At 44.4% G+C, this 15,198-nt stretch overlaps 1 pseudogene; it reads left to right on the top strand.

The window, feature by feature from the left end:
* LOC134395798 (zinc finger protein 208-like) overlaps nucleotides 1-15,198 on the top strand; it is a 215,598-nt pseudogene that overhangs the window by 5,903 nt on the left and 194,497 nt on the right.

Genomic DNA, 15,198 nt, shown 5'->3' with positions numbered 1-15,198 from the left:
TGTTTTAGACAGAGCTCTTCACTTAAGGCACATGAAAGAATGCACAGAAGGGAGAAGCCCTTTCAATGCTGAGTAGATAGAGTTTCAGTTGGCGCTCCCACCTTAATTCACATCACAGAATTCACACAGTGGTGAATCCCTACAAATGCTCAGAGTGTGGAAGGAGTTTCAGTTATAGCTGAAGCCATAAAAGGCATCAAAGAATCCACACGAGAAACTGTGTATAAACACCTAGAGTTTTGAACTGGGACCAAAGTCATCCAGAGCTGGGAGGGACTGTGGAAACAGAGAGTGTTGAGAAGTATGTCAGTGAGAATAAAGGAGAATTATTTTAAAATTTTGTGGAGGTGGTACCTAACCCCGATTAGATTGAATAAGATAAATGAGCAATACTCAGCAAATTATTGGAGAGGTTGTGGGGAAATAGGAACGTATTTACACATGTGGTGGGAATGCAAATATGTACAAAGATTATGGAAGATGGTGTTTTTTGAAATTGAAGTAATAGTGGGAATGAAAATAGAACAAACACCAAAGATTGCATTACTGTCACTATTTGAAGATATAAAATGTGGAAAAGAAACTAAAGAGCTGATATCGAGTTTGCTGACTGCAGCACGATTGATGGTAGCTAGGAACTGGAAGATTCAAGGGGAATACTCTATTGAAGAATGGTATAAAGAAGTATGGGATATAGCTATTAATGATAAACTGACTTGTAATATTAAGTGGAGAAAAGGTATAACTAAAATAAATGAGTTTGAAGGAATCTGGAAACAGTTCCTAATATTTGTGTTTATTAAGGGAAGTGGGAAACCGCCAGCAGAAGAAACGATAAGATTTTGGAATCAGGAATAGATCCCGAGGTGGGGGGAGCACTATTATGTCAAGAATGATTATGTTATGGTATAATATTTTATAGTTAATATCTATTCAATACATATGTACTCAACATTTACTCAACATGTATGTAGTATGTAATAGTTGTTTTGATGTTTTCTTTATTGTAATGTTGTATGTTTAATTAATGTGGAAAAGCAATAAAATTAAAAAAACAAAAAAACAAAGTCATCCAGTGAGCTTCATGGCCAATCCCCTGTAGCAGTGGAGACTACTGATGGCAGGCCGTTAACCTTTAGACATGGGGTTTAGGAGACCAACACCTTGACTCCAAGGGCCTTGGGACATGGTTTGTGTAACATGCCAGTTGGAAAGGGAAGGCAGTTGGTGTGAGAGAGTCAAGAGGCACAGAAAGAGAAAAGGAGGCGAAAAAGAGAAGGGAGGATGGAGAAACCAGCATGGAGGAGACCCTCTGTAGCTCTACGAAGAGTGCTCCGCCCTACAGTAACCATCAACCAAGGCCTGGAGAACTGGGATAACACACAGTTGTTGGTCCAGCAACAACAACACTGCTCTTCACAGTGAACTGTGGCTTGACAGCCTCCCACAGGAAACCCACACGAAGTACATGAGTGCAGCAGCACCCTCGCACCCATGTTCCCCAGCATACTGCCTCTGATTCTGGAGGTAGCATAGATCCATCAGAACTAGTAGCTATTGATAGCTTCCCCCTTTAAAGAACAAAAGAAGTGCCCTGATGCTGGATCAGACCAAGGGTCCATATAGTCCAGCACTCTGTTCACACAGTGGCCAGCCAGCCATCGGCCAGGGATGAAGAAGCAGGACATGGTGCGACAGCACCCTCCCACCCATGTTCCCCAGCAACTGGGGCACACAGGCTTCCTGCCTCGAATACTGGAGATAGCACACAACCATCAGGGCTAGTAGCCATGGGTAGCCTTCTCCTCCAGGAATTGATCCAACCCCCTTTTAAAGCCATCCAGATTGGTGGCCATCACTACATCTTGTGGTAGTGAGTTCCATAATTTAACTATGCGCTGGGTGAAGAAGTCCTTCCTTTTATCTGTGCTGAATCTCCCACCAATCAGTTTCATGGGATGACCCCATTGGGTTCTAGAATTTTGATAGAGGGAGAAAAATGTCTCCCTATCCACATTCTCCACACCATGCATAATTTTGTACACCTCTATCATGTCTCCCCTTAGTCTCCTTTTTTCCAACCTAAACAATCCCAGTTGATTATAGGTTATACTTGGAAGTTGGGTGGTGGTTGTTTTGCCACAACGTGCATCACCTTCCACTTGCTTACATTGAACTGCATCTGTCATTTGGATGCCCACTCTCCCAGCTTGGAGAGATCCCTTTGGAGCTCCTCATAATCCCATTGTGTTTTAGTAACCTTAAATTATTTGCTGCCATCAACCAACTTGCCCACTTCATTGCTAACTCCTAACACCAGATCATTTATGAACAAGTTGAAAAGAATTTGTCCCTATAACAATCCTTGTGGGACTTGAAAGGATTAGTGAGACAGGATTTACCTTTGTGGAAGCCATGTTTTCTTTTTCAGAAGGAATGAAATACGCTTCTGTATGTTTTCTAATTTTGGCTAAAATAATGCTTTCAACCAATTTACCTGGAACAGATATTAAACTAACTCACCTGTGGGCTCTCCCACACTAGAGGCCTTCAAGAGGCAGCTGGACAACCATCTGTCAGGGATGCTTTAAGGTGGATTCCTTCATTGAGCAGGGGGTTGGACTCGATGGCCTTGTAGGCCCCTTCCAACTCTACTGTTCTATGATTCTGTCATTCTATCTTTCTCAATCATCCCAAAGTACAGGACACGGACTAATGGGCTCATGTTACAGGAAGCCAGATTCCGGCTGGACATCAGGAAAAACTCCCTGACTGTTAGAGCAGTACAACAATGGAACCAATTAATCTAGGGAGGTTGTGGGCTCTCCCACACTAGAGGCTTTCAAGAGGCAGCTGGACAACCATCTGTCAGGGATGCTTTAGGGTGGATTCCTGCATTGAGCAGGCGGTTGGACTCGATGGCCTTGTAGTCCCCTTCCAACTCTACTATTCTATGATTCTATGTAATTTTACGGATCCCTTTTGAAAAACGGTGTTACTTTGGCCATCCTCCAGTCCTCTGGTACAGAGACTGAGCTTAGGGACATTGATGGTGCTATATAAATAAATAATAATAATAATAATGTTGCATATTTTGGTTAGAATACCAGCAATTTCATATTTGTGGTCTTTGAGACCTCTAAGATGGATACCATCCGGGCCTGAAGATTTATTTGCTTTAAATTTGTAAATAGGAATATGGAATAAGTACAAACCAAGGTTGTGTCAGAAGATATCACTTTGGGTATCGGCACAGGAGGCTATTCATAGAAGGGAATTCACGAATATGCATAAATGGTTGACATATAATAATATATTAGAATGTAAGTTAAAATCAAGGGAGGAACTGTTGAAAGAAATACATGCCAATGGTTTTCTGATGCACAAATCATGGAAAGGTTTAAAATAGACAAAAAGAATTGTGGGTTTGAGCAACTAAAATCTGAATTTGAAATGGCACTGTACAAATGATGAACATGTTATCTCAAAGATGTATAAACGTTTATTAAAGTACGAGACTGAGGATGAGCAGGTAAAAGATTGTGAGATAAAATGGGGTCAAAACTTTGGATACAATATCTCAATGGAACAGTGGGAGAATGTGGGGGAAGGGTTTAAAATTTACATTATGTTCAAGACTTATGTAAAGAGAATTTTTATAAGATGTTGTACAGATGGTGTATGTCTCCTGTAAAGTTAGCTAAATGTATAAGGGTGTCTCGGGAAACTGTTGGAAATGTGAAGAAGGAGGAGGAGGAGGAGGAGGAGGAGGAGGAGGAGGAGGAGGAAGAAGAAGAACCTTTTATCACCTTTGGTGGACGTGTAAAAAAGCCAAAGCATTCTGGATACAAATACACTCTTGAATTCAAAAAAATTCTCAAGACTAACATACAAATGAAACGGGAGCCTTCCTACTGGGACTAATGGCTAAACAGCTGAAAGAGAAGGAGGGAACTTTATTTCCATAAATGACAACAGCAGCAAGACTGTTGTATGCACAAAACTGGAAGAATGAAACAAGACCAACGACAAATGAATGGATGTTGAAGATGTTGGAGTTGGCGGAAATGGCAAAACTCACATCGATAACGAGGGAAAGGTCAACATCCACGTTTATATCTGAATGGAAACCTCTGATAGATTTTTTGCAAGAAACAGAGAGAAATGATGTATTTGTCTGTGGATTCGATGTATGAGATAGAGTTAAGACAGAAGGAAGAAATGAATTAGATTATTGTGTTAAATGTAATTAAGGGACGAGAGAAGACAGTTTGCATTACTGATCTGAAGAAAGCCGAACCTTAGATTTTTTAAAATTGTATTTTCGTGTGTATTTTTTGTTTGTATTTTGGTCTGTATTTTATGTAATGATTTTGTGGTATGTATGTCTGTGATGTTTGAAACAATAAAAATCATTAAAGCAAAATAATAATAATTAAAAAAAATGGTGTTGCATTGGCCGTCCTCCAGTCCTCTGGTACAGAATCCGAGCTTAGGGACATGTTGCATATTTGACACATATCATATACCACTTTCATAGTGCTATACCCTGCTTGGTGTGGATGTGTCATGGGCCCTAGCAGTTGTCAGTGCACTTCAGTATACCACTATAAAGCAGTAGTGTAGATCCTGCAGTGTACTGCAATACCGCTATAAAACAGCAGTGTGGCTCCTGCCTTTTATATACTGCTTTCATACCACTTTCATAGTGGAATATCCTGCTTGGTGTAGATGAGGCCTTGGATACAATCCGGGCCTGTTGATTTATTTGTTTTTAATTTGTAAATAAGGTTGAGCACTTCATCTTTGTCACTGCTATTTGCCTCAGTTCTTCAGCCTCCCTGAAAACGTCACTTCAAGGACGCACCACACTTCAAGACGGACACATAAAATCTGGGTCATGTTCAGAGGAGGGCAACCAGGATGATCAGGGGTCTGAAAACAAAGCCCTATGAAGAGACTTAAAGAACTGGGCATGTTTAGCCTGGAGAAGGGAAGACTGAGGGGAGACATGACAGCACTCTTCAAATACTTGAAAGGTTGTCACACAGATGAGGGCCAGGATCTCTTCTCAATCATCCCAGAGTGCAGGACACGGAATAACGGGCTCAAGTGACAGGAAGCCAGATTCCAGCTGGACATCAGGAAAAACTCCCTGACTATTAGAGCAGTACGGCAATGGAACCAGTTAATCTAGGGAGGTTGTGGGCTCTCCCACACTAGAGGCTTTCAAGAGGCAGCTGGACAACCATCTGTCAGGGATGCTTTAAGATGGATTCCTGCATTGACCAGGCGGTTGGACTCGATGGCCTTTAGGCCCCTTCCTACTCTACTATTCTATGATTCTAGAGAACTGCAAAACTCTCTGCCCCAGGGAGTTTACAAAACAGACCCCATATTATTAGCAGTGGCTGGCAAAGGGATCTGGTTCTGCTTTGATTAGGGAACGTGTCATTAGAGACATAAGAGGTAGGTCTGATTCTATTAGCACATTAAAGACTAACACATGCTGGTTTTCGTGGACTATATATCTTATAATGGCAGAATAAATGTGTTCGTCTTTAATATGCCGTAAGGCCTTTGGTTGGTTTTTGACCCACTTTTAATCTGTATCTAGCAACAATGGGCATGACTACAACTCCTGGTGGTCCGGGAGGGGGGAGGACCTCACGATATGCTGATTGTGAGATCCTCCCGCTGAGTTCACACATTTTGCGCAATGTCCAGGGAGGAAGGCGAATGTTCCGCCCGCCATTTTTAAAAAAAGAATACAGGAGCTGGAGTGCACCTGCCCTCCAGCAAAAAAGTAAGTCTTCCCAAAAAGCCCAACCCTGCTCCCCACCCCACCCCCGATGGCCCTGGACTCTTCCTGTCCCGCTCCTTCTCTCAGATGACCTCCGCTACTCTCACAGGGAAGAGGGAAGAAGCCAGGACATCCGGCCACACCACCCACGGTCCTCGGGATCGTCCTGGGACTGCAGAAAAAAAACAAGAAAAAAGGGTATGGCGATATCCCGGGGAAATGGAGGAATCATCCCTTCCTGCTCCCGGGATCCCCTGTGCGTCATGTGGATGCACAGGGACAATCCCCGTTATATCGCCCGGTGTAGACATGGCCAATGTCGCTTCCTCCCATTTTTTATTTGAGAGTCAGGACATTAGAGGAAAAAGAGGGAGTTTAAAAGAAATGCCCACCCAGACCTTCCGTTGGCTGGCACGACCCTCCCAGGTCTGACGAAGTCTGGGTCCTTCCAGAATGAACTATCTCCCCTCCCAACTTACTGTCCTCATGAAATATTTTCAAAGACCCATTGCTTGCCCCATCCCTAGTGCTTGTGCCAATGGCCACCCTGCTAAATGGAGATGCCAGGTGTTAGGGTGACCATATGAAAAGGAGGACAGGGCTCCTGTATCTTTAACTGTAATGTAGAAAAGGGAATTTCAGCAGGTGTCAATTGAAGAGGGTGAAATTCTCTCTTCATCAACACAGTTAAAGCTGCAGAAGCCCTGCCCTCTTTTGTATCTGGCCACTCTACTATAGCTAGTGTAGCTTTAACTGTTGTGATGAAGAGGGAAGTTCATCCTCTTCAATTGACACCTGCTGCAATTCCCTCTTCTACATTACTGTTAAAGATACAGGAGCCCTGTCCTCCTTTTCATATGGTCACCCTACAGGTGCTGAACTAGTTGGGAACTTTGCTGAGCATCCCACACCACCAAAAGGGATGGGCAAAAATACACAGCAGCTATTTTTGCTGGCCCCTGTTTATATCCTGAAGCAGAGTCACAGCCTTTAAAAGCTTCATCCCACATACCTGCTTCCCTCGGATTATCCCCGTAGAGCTAAGCTTTCGTGGTTGTTACTGTTTTGCTACCGGCCGACAGCGATTCTTTGCAAACCAGGAAGTGAGTTTAAGGGGGGAAATGTAAAAAATCATAAAAAATCAATGGATGACCCAATTCAATTCAAATTTGGTATGCCTAAAGCTCTCCCTAATATCTATTACTGCGCTAATTTTGGTGTCTTTATCTTTAAAGCTTGCGCAGATGTAAGCATTTCTTCAAAATCCTACTCCTGCGCCTCAGCGGCAGCTTGGAAGGTATGCTCAAAATGTAGGGGCTAAATACGGCGAATCTTTTGCCTTTGAAGCACAATTAAAGCAGGATGCCTGGGAGTACTTCACAATCAAAGCAGATTATAAGGTGGAAAACTTCTGAGTCCTTTGCATGCAATTCGCAGTGATTGCACAGTATAACGCTGGTGTGATAAAGCTCTACAGTTCTGAGCTGAATGTAAGAACAAGGATTTTCTTGTTCCCAGCACATATGAAGGTGAGTTGAGTAATAAAGTCAGGCCAAGTTGACCTTCCCTAACCCCTGTGACCCCTGGCCCAAATCAAGAATGTGAAATTGCATCAGTGAGTTCTCATAAGCATGTTTTCCTCCAGCTGTGCATCTACACACGGCGAGTTCAGAAAGTTACAGGAGCAATGCCTACCTCTTCCCCTTATAATTATGAAAATCATAGTGATCTATTCTTCTTTTTGCTGACGCTCAAGGGATATTTTCTCTCCCTAAATCTCACCTTCGAGTCCACTCACATAAACACCAGATTCAAGAGCGAGATGAAGTAATGTGTTGTATACAGCTGCAAAAAGGGCCAGCCCATAAATGCCTCCTGTGGCTCTGAGAACCTGAGAGGTTTAGGGCAGGTGAGGACAACTGTGAGGGTGTGAGGTCTACGTCCTATCATCTCCTTCAGAAGTGGAGCCTTGGCTGGCTGGGCTCCACCAGTATTGGGAAAGCCACTGAAGCCTCAGTCTTGCAAGGGGGCTCTGGCTTCCTCTAATTCTATTTCTAATTCCTTGAGCGGAGTAAGATGAAGGCTGTGCCAGGTGTATCCACCATGATTGTGCTGTTGCTGCTGCTGCTGCTGCCCCACTCCTCCTGTGGGGTGCTCAAGGCCAAATGCCTCTTGACTTTGAAAAGGGTGGAAATAGGGCGACTGAATCATTATCGGCCAGGAGATCACCTCATTGGTGGGATTGTCTCTCGAATGCATGGCAATTTTCGACCATACAGTTTCAATAAGCCTCCCCCTGCGTATCTTCAAATGTAAGTCTTTACATGTATGAGGGAGTTTCTGCCGTCCGTGTTCAGAGGAGGGCAACGAAGAGGATCAGGGGTCTGGAAACAAAGCCGTATGAAGAGAGAATGAAAGAACTGGGCATGTTTAGCCTGGAGAAGAGAAGATTGAGGGGAGACATGAGAGCACTCTTCAAATACTTGAAAGGTTGTCACTCAGAGGAGGGCCAGGATCTCTTCTCGATCCTCCCAGAGTGCAGGACATGGAATCATAGAATCATATAATTGAGCAGGGGGTTGGACTCGATGGCCTTGTAGGCCCCTTCCAACTCTGCTATTCTATGATTCTATGATTCTATGAATAGTAAAGTTGGAAGGGGCCTATAAGGTCATCGAGTCCAACCCCCTGCTCAATGCAGGAATCCACCCTAAAGCATCCCTGACAGATGGTTGTCCAGCTGCCTCTTGAAGGCCTCTAGTGACAGAGAGCCCACAACCTCCCTAGGTCACTGATTCCATTGTCGTACTGCTCTAACAGTCAGGAAGTTTTTCCTGATGTCCAGCTGGAATCTCGCTTCCTGTAACTTGAGCCCATTATTCCATGTCTTGCACTCTGGGAGGATTGAGAAGAGATCCTGGCCCTCCCCTGCACTGACCATGGAACAAGGCTACTTCTCCTCGCCCACAGAATCTTATCAGCTATTAAAGAAGGATTGGCCTTTGTGCTTCTGGCTTTTGCTTTGGATTGTGTTAATATGAGGAAAGTTCTGGAAACTGTATGAATGTATTGCCTCAAGAGGCTCACTGTCTCAGAGAAGCAAGAATTCAATGTTCTCATTTCCTGAAGTAGGGTGACAGTGTAACACTCCCCCCCACCATCCTCAGGCAAAAATCTACACTTGTTTTCCCCCCAGATCACAACCCAATGATAAATGGAAGATCCCATGCTTCATGGTGGCCACCCAGGAGATCAACCAGAACCCCAGGCTTTTGCCCAACATCACCTTGGGCTACAGCGTCAATGAGAACCTTTTCAATGCAATAATAAGGTCTGATGCCTTATTAGATCTGCTCTCTCCTGGGCTGGCCAATGTTCCAAACTACAGCTGTGGAAGGCGAAACAACCTATTGGCTGTTCTTGAAGGGGCTGGCTCTGATGTCTCCATCCAGATTTCAACCATGTTGGGCATCTACAAAATCCCACAGGTGCGGTGTGTGTGTGTGCATATGCAGGCTGGATCAAAGTCTACTTGGGATTTTCAGCAGAGGACATAGAATAGTAGAGTTGGAAGGGGCCTAAAAGGCCATTGTGTCCAACCCCCTGTTCAGTGCAGGAATCCATCTTAAAGCAAACCTGACAGGTGATTGTCCAGCTGCCTCTTGAAGGCCTCTAGTGTGGGAGAGCCCACAACCTCCCAAGGTCACTGCTTCCATTGTTGTACTGCTCTAACAGCCAGAAAGTTTTTCCTGACATCCAGCTGGAATCTGGCTTCCTGTAACTTGAGCTCATTATTCCGTGTCCTGCACTCTGGGAGGATTAAGAAGCATCTTTTCCCCCTGGTAATATAGGGCTGAATCCACAGCATAGCATAAAGAGTTAATGCTCCCATACCCCTCTTCCAAAGACCCAGTGTATTGAGGGCTCACACTTGCTCTTTCTGAAACAAAAATCATAGAATCATAGAGTTGGAAGGGGCCTATAAGGCCATCGAGTCCAACCCCCTGCTCACTGCAGGAATCCACCTTAAAGCATCCCTGACAGATGGTTGTCCAGCTGCCTCTTGAAGGTCTTTAGTGTGGGACACAAAAGTCAAAAGAAAAAGAAATCCCAAGAAGGAAGCCAAAAAAGCCAGAGGCAAGGGTGAAAATGGAGATGTGGTTTATTAAAAATAATTACCAACATGATTCGGACCATAAAGTTTTTCCTCTCTTATGGACCCGTGGCGGAGCCAATGATCTCCCTAGGTAATTGGTTCCATTGTCATACTGCTCTAATAGTCAGGAGTTTTTTCCTGATGTCCATTTGGAATCTAGATTCCAGTAACTTGAGCCCATTATTCCATGTCCTGCATTCTGGGATTATAGAGAAGAGATCCTGGTCATCTGCTTTGTGACAACCTTTCAAGTACTTGAAGAGGGCTTTCATGTCTCCCCTCCAGCTTCTCTTCTCCAGGCTAAACATGCCCAGTTCTTTCAGTCTCTCCTCACAGGGCTTTGCTTCCAGACCTCTGATCATCCTGTTTGCCCTCCTCTGAACACGCTCCAGCTTGTCTGCTTCCTTCTTGAAGTGTGGTGCCCAGAACTGGACACAATACTCTAGATGAGGCCTAACCAGTGCTGAATAGAGGGGAACCAGTATCTCATACGATTTATAAGCTATACTTCTATTAATGCAGCCCAAAATAGCATTTGCCTTTCTTGCAGCCATATCGCACTGTTGGCTCATATTCAGCTTGTGATCTACAACCATTCCAAGATCCTTCTCGTTTGTAGTATTGCTGAGCCAAGTATCCCCATCTTGTAACTGTGTATTTGGTTTCTATTTCCTAAATGTAGAACTTGGCATTTTTCCCTATTAAATTTCATTCTGTAGTTTTCAGCCCAGCACACCAGCCTATCAAATCCTACACTGAATGGTAAACCACGCAATTAATTTCCCCTCTTTCATAGGCTATTAACTCATGAAATTATGAACGAATGGGGAAGTTGGGGGATTTAAATAAATGGGTCTGCTGCCATCATGTCTAGGCTCGGACCCTGTTTTTTCGGCCATCTTAAATCATATCTGATTGAAGAGCTAGTGTGGTGTAGTGTGGCTAAAGTGTCGGACTGGGAGTTGGGAGATCCGGGTTCTAGTACCCCCTCAGCCATGGAAACCCACTGGGTGACTTTGGGCCAGCCTCAGATTCTCAGCCCAACCTACCTCACAAGGTTGCTGTTGTGAGGATAAAATGGAGAGGAGGACGAGGATTATGTATGCCGCCTTGGGTTCCTTGGAGAAAGAAAGGCGGGATATAAATACAATAAATAATAATAATAAATTATTAATAATAATAATAATAATAATAATAATAATAATAATGTTTGTTCCATTGCTATGAAGTTTGGCACAGATAAATATCATTTTATAGGTATAAATGGGCCAGATTGCAAAAATATCTCACAAAGAATTGAATTTTTCTTCTGAATAAAACCCAGACCACCAGTGTTTATCTTTCTTTGCCAGGTCACTTACGCCTTTGTTTCTCATCACCTGAGCGATACAACCCAGTTCCCCTTTTCCTACCGGATGGTCCCCCAAGAAGGAACGCACTACCCAGGGATTGTCAAACTTCTCCTGCATTTCAGATGGACATTCATTGGTCTCGTTGCCTCAGACACTGCCAGTGGAGAGCAGTTCATGAAGACCTTGCCATCTGTGTTAATCAGGCATGGTGTTTGTGTTGCTTTCTCACAAAGCATCTCAGGACTGAATACCGGTCAACTACGTGTTGGTGAAATTTCTTTCCACAATTGGAGACAAGTCAATGTCTTTGTTTATTTTGCAGAGACTGGATTTACCTTAAGTGGAATAAGGACTATGCAACTCTTCGTTGAACTATTGATGAAACCCATTAAAGGGAAAGTCTGGGTGACAACAGCGTTGTGGGACATCACCTCTGAGTTCATGACTTCTCCTCTGTCTTTCCAATACATCAGTGGTTTGTTTTCCTTCTTTCTCCAGGCAAAGAAAAGGAGAAATCATGAAGATTTTTGGCTCTCTGACTCTTTTCTCAATAGGTTTGAGGAGACAGCATTTCATTGTTCATACTCAAAACATGCATTGTCTGTGAAAGGCAGGACTACATGCTCAGAGAAACTGGAGGACCTGCCCCAAAACGACATTGAGAGAATCCTCTCTCTCGACTGCTCTGTCATTTATAACACCATCCAGGCTGTGGCCCATGCCTTGAATGCTGCTTATTCATCTAGAACCATAAAGAGATGGAGGGTGAAGGGTGGAGACAGGGTGGATGTTCATCTGGTGCAGCCGTGGCAGGTATGGTCTTACCTATAACTGATATTTCAGCTAAACATGATGGTCTGTTGTAGAGTTACATAATAGTTCACTTGGAAATACACTGTTGAGAAAATGCCTATAGTAGAAGCGAGGTGAAATGTTGTGTATTAATGGGGGATTAGAGTTGTGAAACTCCTTGTGATGGTCTCCATTTCTGCCACTTTATACTGGCCTCATCCTAAGGGTATCACCCTGCCCTTATACAAGTCTATGGTGTGACCACACTTAGAATATTGTGAACAGTTCTGGTCACCACACCTAAAAAAGGTTATGATGGAGCTGTAAAAAGTGCAGAAAAGGGCAACTGAAATGATGAAGCGGCTGGAGCATCGCCCCTATGAGGGAAGGTTACGTCAATTGGGATTGTTTAGCTTGGAGAAGAGGAGGCTGAGGGGAGACGTGATAGAGGTGTGCAAAATTATGCCCGGTGTGGAGAATGTGGACAGTGAGACATTTTTCTTCATCTCTCAAAATATTAGATGGGTGATCAGAAGGGCTGGAAAGGCCCATTTCCAGAAATCATAGAAGTATAGAATCATAGAATAGTAGATTGGAAGGGGCCTATAAGGCCATCGAGTCCAACCCCCAGCCCAATGCAGGAATCCAGGAATCAGGCCCCACTAGCAGGGCTTTTTTCTTGTGCGCAGCTCGGCAATGCTATTATCATAGCCGGGAAGATATCAGCGCCCTGTTCCTTGCTTTCCCAGACATTGAATAAAACATTTAATTCCCCCCTTAACCTCGGTTTTGCCCCCCATTTCCTGGAAATGTCCAGGCAGAACCAGACATATGGTCAGCCTAGTAGAATTGCAGACCTATTTACATAACTGACAATTTGTTGCCTCATCAAAGGTCCACCACACTTTGCCTGAGGGTAAGACTGGCCTCAGATGGCAGAATATGTTTTTATGTCTCATGGCTTCAGCTTTCCAAATTTTGAGAGTGGACAAAGGGCCCTGGGGGGGCTGACATTGGTCATGATTCCGAGCTCTCCAAATAAAATGTGAGATGATAAAGAAGTTCACTGTGCAATCCACAAAGCCTTTATTCAGTAAAACATACATCTCTTCACACGTGAAGGGACTGTGAAGGTGATAAGCTATCCTTCGTTTATTTATTTAATCATTGCATTTATATTTCACCTTTTTTTTCCTCCAAGGAACCCATGGCGGTATACATAATCCCGCTCCTCCACTCCATTTTATCCTCACAACAACAACCCTGTGAGGTAGGTTGGGCTGAGAGTCTGTGACTGGCCCAAAGTCACCCAGTGGGTTTCCATGGCCGAGGGGGGACTTGAACCCGGCTCTCCCGACTCCCAGTCCGACACTTTAGCCTAGGGTGACCCTATGAAAAGGAGGACTGGGTTCCTGTATCTTTAACAGTTGCATAGAAAGGGGAATTTCAGCAGGTGTCCTTTGTATATATGCAGAACCTGGTGAAATTCCATCTTCATCACAACAGTTAAACGTGCAGAAGCTATACTAGAGTGACCAGATTTAAAAGAGGGCAAGGCACTTGCAGCTTTAACTGTTGTGATGAAGAGGGAATTTCACCAGGTTCTCCAGATATACAAATGGCACCTGCTGAAATTCCCTTTTCAATACAACTGTTAAAGATACCAGAGCTCTGTCCTCCTTTTCATAGGGTCACCCTACTTTATCCACTGCACCACGCTGGCTCTTTAAGCATAATTAGCCTAAGAAAGCAGAGCAGTTGCCTCTCAACTACAAGGAAGGTTTCCTGGCATGATGCACAGGATATTACTGGACTCCTCCTACAGGGAGGGTCATAGAATCATAGAATCATAGAATAGCAGAATTGGAAGGGGCCAACAAGGCCATCGAGTCCAATCCCCTGCTCAATGCAGGAATCCACCCTAACGCATCCCTGACAGATGGTTGTCCAGCTGCCTCTTGAAGGCCTCTAGTGTGGGAGAGCCCACAACTTCACCAGGCAACTGATTCCATTGTCGTACTGCTCTAAAAGTCAGGAAGTTTTTCCTGATGTCCAGCTGGAATCTGGCTTCCTTTAACTTGAGCCCATTATTCCATTTCCTGCACTCTGGGAGGATCGAGAAGAGATCGTGGCCCTCCTCTGTGTGACAACCTTTTAAGTATTTGAAGAATGCTCTCATGTCTCCCCTCAATCTTCTCTTCTCCAGGCTAAACATGCCCAGTTCTTTCAGTCTCTCTTCATAGGGCTTTCTTTGCAGACCCCTGATCATCCTGGTTGCCCTCCTCTGAACACGCTCCAGCTTGTCTCCATCCTTCTTGAAGTGTGGAGCCCAGAACTGGACGCAATACTCTAGATGAAGCCCAACCAGGGCTGAATAGAGAGGAACCAGGACTTCACGTGATTTGGAAGCTATACTTCTATCAATGCAGCCCAAAATAGCATTTGCATTTCTTGCAGCCATATCACACTGTTGGCTCATATTCAGGTCCTCATGACATAAAGTCTGACATGCAGCTAGTCTGGTGGACTGTGTCCCACCTATTCTCTACTCCACCCACTTGACCCTGAAGTGGACTCTGGGATCTCTCAATTGCAATGCTCCCTCCCACTCTGACTAAGACTGGATTCCCTGGGGTGGGGATGGGACATGGAAAGCTCCTGGAAAGATTCCTCCCCAGCGCTAAGGCTTCTTCTAGTAAAGGCTCTGAATCTGACTCAGCATATGTAGTGCATGCACTGGTAACTTCCCAATTAGACTACTGCAATGCACTCTACGTGGGGCTGCCCTTGAAGACGACCCAGAAGTTGCAGCTAGTGCAAAATGCAGCAGCTAGACTTCTGGCGGGTACAATTTACAGAGACCACATAACACTGGTCTTAAAGGAACTGCACTGGCTGCCTATACGCTTCCAGACGGAATTCAAAGTGTTGGTAATGACGTTTAAAACCCTAAACTGCTTGGGACCTCGATACTTTGGGGAGTGCCTCTCCTTATATCTGCCTACCTGAGACTTGAGATGTGTTGGAGGAGCCCTTCTCCGCATCCCACCAATGCAACATATATGCTATGCTGGGACAAGGGAGAGGGCCTTCTC

The sequence above is a fragment of the Elgaria multicarinata genome, chromosome 3 (genome assembly GCF_023053635.1).
Source record: "Elgaria multicarinata webbii isolate HBS135686 ecotype San Diego chromosome 3, rElgMul1.1.pri, whole genome shotgun sequence".
NCBI lineage: Eukaryota > Metazoa > Chordata > Lepidosauria > Squamata > Anguidae > Elgaria > Elgaria multicarinata.
Note: the sequence above shows the minus strand (reverse complement) of the source record. Positions and strands in the feature narration are given on the sequence as shown.